The following is an 8,133-nucleotide window of genomic DNA, read 5'->3' as shown; positions in this document are numbered from 1 at the left end:
CACAAAAAAGCACAAAGAGTCCGACACAAAAACACACAATGAAAGAAACAAAGACAGGCAAACAGATGGTTAGACGCACAGTAAGAGAGAGAGAGAGAGAGAGAGAGAGAGAGAGAGAGAGAGAGAGAGAGGAGAGAGAGAGAGAGAGAGAGAGAGAGAGAGAGCAGAGAGAGAGAGAGAGAGAGAGAGAGAGAGAGAGAGAGAGAGAGAGAGAGAAACAGACATGTGTCTGACTGTCTGTTTTCCTGTCGCTGTGTAAGATAAGATATTTATTTCAAAAAGATCACTATCACAAGCCCTCAAAGGGCCAAATTCGGACTTCGGGGTCGACTAACAAAGCAAACAAAGCAAAAAAAAATAATAATGAATAATCAAATTATCAGTCAAACAAAAAAAAACCCGTCAAACTAAACTTGAACAAATACAAGTCAGAAAAAAGGAAAGGGGACAAAAAAATCTAATAATACAGAAAAGAACAGGAAATAAACATATATATCTACAAATTAAAAGGGATGCTAAAAAAGTCCAAAAACTCAAAAAAAAAGAACGAAGCATAAAACACACGAAAAACACATATGAATTAAAAGGGAAACTAGACCAAAACAGCGGGGGGCAAGCAAATTAGTGCAACGACCTAAAGCACCTCACATGAAAAAAAAGGGGGAGAAACTAGTTGGTTATTTTATTTGTTTTTCTGTGATGAAGGGGACAAAGGCTTTTTCATATCTGGAAGTAACGCAGCGAATGGGGGACAAAACTGGGATAGGCTCAGAAACAGCTCAAGGCTGTCGTAGTCTGGATGGTGAGTGACGTTTGGGGAAAATACTTGCCGTCCGAGGGTTCGTTATTGCATTTTTTGAAAAATGGAGGCACAACGACGACCTCCTTCGCTCAAGGGTTTCCAAACTAGCTTTTCTTAGGAGCAGAAGGTAAGGCACCTTGCCTTCTTTGAAAATTATTCGCAAGGCTCGTTTTTGGATTGACTCAATTTTGTCTGATTCTTCACGAGAGATGCCAGGGTGCCGAACTGGACAAGCATATTCAAGATGCGGGCGGACAAAAAACGTGTACAACCTTAAGGAGTGAGAAAGGGGGACGCTATATTTATTTAGGAGCTTAAGGAGGGCGATAGACGCATTAGCATTATGGATGATATCTTTAAAGTGGATATCCCACTTTAAATTTGAAAAAATTGTGACTCCAAGTAATTTAACCGAGGACGCATAAATTTCAGGAGGGATAGGATTAAGAAAACAGGGCGAGGATTTGAGGAAACAAATCGGCATTATCATGGACTTAGAGGGGTTTAGTGTTATATTTAGGTCCAAAGCCTCACTTTCAATTTCATTGAGGATACTCATAGGGTAACTTATTAAATTTCTGAAGCAACTTTCAACAATCGTTAGGTCATCAACAAATTTACAACGGTCAGGACATTCCTTTGCGAGGCTGTTAATCATGACTGAAAAAAGGAGTGGGCCTAGGAGTGGTTCCTTGGGGTATGTCATTGTAGATAGGGAGAAGATTTGAGTAATGGTTCTGGTATTTAACCACCTGCGATCTATTTGTTAAAAAGGAGGTAACCAACTTTACCAGTAAGGGATCGATATTGAACTGGCTTTCTAGTTTCTCAATTAAAATGTTGTGGCTAAGAAGGTCAAAGGCTTTCTGAAGGTCAATGGAAATTAAGTTTAGACAGGAATTAGGCTTTTCGAGGATTTTCCCGATGTGGTCAATAAGAGAAACGAGGTAGTGGGAAGTAGAAGTTGATTTTAGGTTTCCGAATTGCTTCAGGTTAGTAAGAGGTAGGATTTTTTCCTTTAGTAAATCTGCAAGGAATCCTTCATACAATTCTGAAAAAATAGAAGTAAGTCTAATCGGTCGAACGCCTTCAAAGCCAGGCTTTCCGTTTTTCTTTTTCAAAGGGGTAATGAAACCCTGTTTACAAATTGTTGGAATTTGCCCAGCCTTAGTAATTTTGTTAAACAGGACAGACAAGGGCTTAGACAGGAAGTCACCAAAGGCTCTAATAAGAGGAAACGGGATATCCAAAGGACAAACACTTGTCTTTCTTAGTTTATCAATTCTTTGTGTTTTTTTGTGTTTTTCTGTCTCTCTCTCTGTGCCTGTGTGCGTGAGCATCTGTTTGCCTGTTTCTATGTGTATGTGTGTGTGTGTTTCTTTCTCACTATGTGTGTTTTTGTGTGTCTGACCGTTTCTTTGCCTATCTCTTTGTCTTCCCTGTGTTTTTGTGTGTGTTTCTGTCTCTCTCTCTCTGTGCCTGTATGTCTGACCGTCTGTTTGCCTGTTCTTGTGTATTTTGTGTGTGTGTTTCTGTCTCCCTCTCGTTGCGCATGCCTGTATATCTGACCGTCTCTGTGCATGTATCTGTGTCTATCTCTGTGTGTTTATTTGTGTTTTTATCTCTCTCTCTCTCTCTCTCTCTCTCCTCTCTCTCTCTCTCTCTCTCTCTCTCTCTCTTTCTCTCTCATTCTCTTTCTCTTTCTCTCTATCTCTCTGGGTAAGTTTATGTCCTTGTGGAGTTTGCAAGAATCCACACACTCTCAGACTCTGGTAAAAACCCTGTTAACCCAGCTCGGACTCTAGTTGACCTCCTATGAGACCAGCTGGTAGTACCTATGTCTCTGAAACTTCCTTTTCTTGCTTCTCTAACTTTTGAATGAACATTCCAGACGTTGGAGTCGCTAGTCTACCCTAAAAATAATAGAGACATAACAAAATGATGTAATAAAATATGTTTATTGAAATAATGGTATGTAAAATATCATCATAAGAAAATGAATGCATTGAATCCACTCCAAATAATAAATTATCAAGTTTTCTCTTGACAGGACATTTATTTCATTTTGGGTTCATACATAATTTGTAATATGGTTTCAGTTACAATCTCATCACACATTTTGTCATTGAAGTTATTTTTCTCGATGATGGGATCTGTTGGTAAACTTTCGATGATACCAGTAACGTTTGCAGGTGCTTTGTTTCTCATTAATACATCCTTATAGTCCTTTGTTTTATTGTCTGACAATGCCCTTTTTATTTTATTTGAGCTTTCATTGTCTATTTAGGGACCATAAGTCATGCGCAAGCCCAGTAATGGAAACCCAGTGTACGCGGGGCCATTGCATTTCAAAAAAGGTTACCTGGGCGATTATGGTTATTACAACTTCTGGGTTCTAAAAAGTATCATTGACCACCAAAAGAATATGTCTGTCTATTAGGCATCTCAAATCACTGTGGTATGCATATTCTCGCAATGATGCCAAAGAAGACACCCGGAAGCAATTCACTGATAATATTTACCAAATACCGACTCCTTAAACTTGGAATACAAATAAATTTCACGGGAAGCTGAAATATCTTACGCAATGGTACTGGCACTCGCAAATGAACTTGGGACACAAATGTTTCCAGGAATGTTGTTTGAAGGACCAGACTTTGGCTTACAATATTGCCAAGAAACATTCTTATCTCTTTGGCTTTGGCCGAAGTGTAGGTGGATACAAGGGTATAGCATTTCGTAATAGTACACCGGGATAGGGCCCTTGTAGGATCCATTGAGGGGTTACAAGTGGTTAGCAACTCAAATACTACGTTGGAACAGGGCTCTGCTAGTACGTATTGAGTGGATACGAGGGGTTAGCAACTCCAATAGTACACCAGGATAGGGCTCTGCTAATACGTATTAAGGGGATACGATTACTGAACCTAAAATCTAAATGAGAATATAAAATTTGGCATCTGTGAAAGACAAGAAACTAAATATTTACTTGTCTGATAAAAAAAGACAATCCACATCTAAAAACTTGTAAAACCAGAAAAAACACTAAATACACGGTGACTTTGGACAGTTTTTCTTTCGAAATTTTAACTAATGTCAGTATTTGACCCAAGGTATGAGCAGCGTAGGTACAAGAATGGACGGATTCTAAATTTAAAATGAGCGAAATTTAGAGATGGTGCATTATCACCGTCTGATCTGAAAGGATTGGTCATTTTCTGGTTGAACTTCATGCTTGTATTAATCAGCTGGCTTTTCCCTCTTGACTGGCAGATTATTATAGAAAAAGAAGAAAAGAGCTTAGAATTATTTTTAGAAGAAAAGAGCTTAGAATTACCTTAAAACTATTAAAATGACTTATCTGATATTTAGGGCCATTTAGGCCCACAATGAGTTTAGAGGGGAAATAGTAATAAGTTATGAAAAGAACATTTATCAGATAATTAGGATCAGGGATTTGAAACCTTCTCTCTAAGATAAATGGTAACCATAGTGCTATACTAGTTAAAATCTTACTGGGTAATGTAACAATAACAGCAAGAAAGAGACAAAACACAAAATACCAACTACAAAACTGCAACTAAACTTCCGTCTCTGGCCATACTCTCACAACCATCAGCTTGGCCAAAATCCAGAGCCATCCAAGGTATCTGTAGAAAGATTAGATTCTATGACTTTACAGTCATCTAAACCATAGTTGAATTTTGAAGAGTTGAAACCTCGAGATTGGCGAAACATATTGTGCTGACGTAACGATGAAGATCTCAGTCTTAGGCTGGAGGAATTTATATTTCCAACAACCCACCTGAAAAATAGAAAAATAAAAGGAACCACAATAACACAAGGTTTTGTTTCATTACTTATCACGATATTGTAGCAAGACTACATAAGGAATTTTCCCCATCTGTCAAATTGAATTTCAGAAACTAGAAGTGGGTTTTTGGCATTTAAGATAACACTAGGTGTTATGAGGGATTGATTCAACTAGCCTTTTAATCTTCAAAAGTGGAAACAAACAAAATAAGGCAGGGCTTGCCAAGTGGTCTCGTTTCAAATTGTTCGCATTAAAAGATACAGAGTGTCGTCGGGATGAGTACGGGAGATGGGCTACAAAATCCTGAAACATGAAGTAACCTCTTCTAGGACACATCACATGGGAAAGTCATAAATGGAATAAATTTCGAGATCAACACACGGTAAAAGGGTGGTGTGAGGCTAAAGTATAAGGGCTTGGGATGAATAGATAATAACTGGGAATGTCAGAGAGGGTGTTTAGGCGCAATAATTTGGAAAGGCTATATCCCGATTAGGTAATCACAGTTGACCCAACATTTTGCAGTTTCAGAGAATTGCCTATTATCTCTGACTTGGCAAAAGAGCTCATCTGGAAGGGCCTTCTCTAGAAGGTACTCCACTCAAAGGGACTCATCTCACTTATCAGATTTTTCACACTGATTTTTGTAGCCCACGTCGAATCTGCTTTTCAGTAGGTATACCTAATTGGGTTTTACATACACTTTCTGGGTTTTCCATTTTTTATTCGTTCAATCTTTCCTTTTCCCTTTCAGAAGTGGTCAGAAAATACATCTCTTTCATATCGATATTTTTTGTCGTGTTTCTTCTACCCCAAAAGAAAAGGTGTTGATAATATTAAATGTCACTTATGACATTCAAAAGCTAAAAGCCGTCTTTTTTATCATTGTGTAAAATTTATGACTTAAAATATAACACCTTTTGAGTTATTGTGACCAAGATTTAATCCTTTATTTTGTTTGCATAAGTTTACCTTTTATACTATTGGGGAAAGCATTACATTTTTCACGTAAATCATACAAAAATAATCCCCTTTTATGAAAAATATGTCAGAGATCAAAATGCTTTTCGAGCCTGAAATGTATTCACTCGTCTGTAACCGTTTTTCATAAATGGCACTCTCCTTATATTTGCCAAACTACTGAAATTTCATGCGGCAAAGGACATGGAAAATCTTATAAGCCCTTGTCAAAACAATAGATATGAGGTTTTCTTAGCAAAATTAATATTGATCTTAATTCCACTAGTAAGTATCTTTTAGTTTTAAAAGGAAAAAGAGAAATTATGAGCGTAAATTGAAACTACTGTTTTTGAGTACAAAAATCCAAAGTACAATCTAGAGCTGAAGTAGTTATGCTCTGCTCCGCAAACATCTCTGGTTCCATCGAGAGATTTCCTTGTGAACAAAGATAAGCATATATTAGCTGAAAGTGAGGGTTCTCCCACTCTATAGTGTTGAATCTTAGCCCATCAAAACAGCTCAAGGACGTGCTCTAGAGGTTTCTGATTACCGTAACTTACGTTCAATTTTATGCTTTCGGAAGTTAGATCAAATTTCAAAGGACGATATCTGCTAACTTTGTTCCAACCTCTACAAAATCTGAAGAATCACCAAGCTATACTGGCTTGGACCCGTTCTGCATCACTCCAATGAACGCCTAATGCACATTTTTTTTTGGTGAGCTGTTTTATCATAGTGTAGAAGAAATAGAAAGCAAGTAAAACTTTTGTGGTTGCTAGCTAGGCAAGATCAGGCACCTTCAGAAGGCTTCTAAGCCACAAATGGGACACGAACTGGCCTAAGTTCACCGAAGAATGGGAACAGGACACTCATTCAGAGGCTTTGTTTGGATCCTGGGTTAGGCGGAAACGCTTGGTCCAGCTGTGAGTATGTAAGTACAACGCACATTAAGTCAAACTAAAAAGATGACAAAATGACAAAGTAGTAATTGTGGGTTTTGTTTTTGCCCCAAGTCAAGGCCTGATCTTATGTTTCACTAAGGCAGTTATAATAGTGTTAGTTTCATTTCTGACCCCCTATGAAACAACAAAAGTGGAATAATAAAACAAAATCAAGAACAAAAGAAAGGTATCGCAACAAAATCGCACTTTTTAGTAAGCCGAAAGATTAAATTATGGATTCGGTCTAAATAAAAAAAAATTGTATTTTCTTGCAGCTTGCTATTTAAAAACTCAAAAGTTGAAAATAATATTTATTATACCCAAATCATAGAACAACAGCAGTATAACGATACTATCGCGGAAGGTAAGGCTTAAATTTGCAAAATGAAGAAAAAAAAACATGGAAGGATTTTGAAAGAAATTTTATATTCGTATTATTCGTAAGAACTCGTATATTTCATCACAAAATGACCTTTCACGGAGGCGGGTGCCACCATGAATTCACTCGATCAGTAAAAGAAAAATGATATAGGAAGTTCCAGATATTTGTCTTGTTATAGCATTCATTAAGCTTGAAGGGGCAATAATTCACGAAAATACAGGGAGAGACAAGCACCTTTAATTTTTGTTTTAATTAAGATATAAAAATTGGTATATTTCAAAAATCTAGGGGAGGGGGTGATTTTATGTTTCTCAAATTTTTTCGCATCAAAAAACTAAGAAAAATGTTTTTTTCATCCTCTTCTTTCCTTCTTCGAATTTAGTGACTCCGAGGGGTGGTCAGCAAAATTTAAGATCGGTAATAGTTTTGTGTCATTCATTAAGTGTGGTGGGGAAGCCAAATACACTAAAATATAGGAGTAGGCAAGGATTTTTCTAAATGTTTTATTAGGATTTAAGAAAAGGAATTTTAAAAATCTATGGTAGAAATTTTGTTGCAATATTTTTTGGCGAAAATACTAAAAATGTATTTTCAAGACAAGCTGAAGACAATCGTATAACCGTATATGAAGAGCTAGCAGAAGAACAAGAATATGGAGGTGGGATTTAAACATAAAAGCCAGCAAATCAAAATTTAATCAAAATATACGATAGACAGGATGGATAGATTAAACTATTTAGAGTACTTGTGCCCTTCAAAAGCATAGTATGTTTTATTTATTTGATCCAAACATCATGATCTTTGCAAACAAATTTACATTTTGCTTTAAAATCTACCTCTGCGGGGTTCAAAATTCTAAATGCTCAGTGTTTAGTTCACAATTTTCTTATAAAAAACGTATTTCATGCCTCTTGAACCAAAAAATATGTTCCTATATATTTCGTAGAACCATAAATGAGCTAGATAGACCGGCTAAAATTAAAATACATCCTTGAAGCTTTTTCAGCTCATTATATCTACATTCTAGTTTAGGTTGTGAAGAAAAAAGTTGCACCAGGAAGCTCAAATTACTTTTTTATATAAAAATTAAGCTATGTAGATGTTGCAGAACTCTCTGAATGCAGTTAAGGAATAAAAACAAATACATAGATTAGAAAGGAAGGCATTTAGAGCTTCAAGGTGTTGAAAACAAATGTGACTTATGGACGTGTCTTGCTATTTCTGTCTCACCTTA

Source organism: Artemia franciscana, chromosome 5, assembly GCF_032884065.1.
Source record: "Artemia franciscana chromosome 5, ASM3288406v1, whole genome shotgun sequence".
Taxonomy (NCBI): Eukaryota; Metazoa; Arthropoda; class Branchiopoda; order Anostraca; family Artemiidae; genus Artemia; species Artemia franciscana.
Note: the sequence above shows the minus strand (reverse complement) of the source record.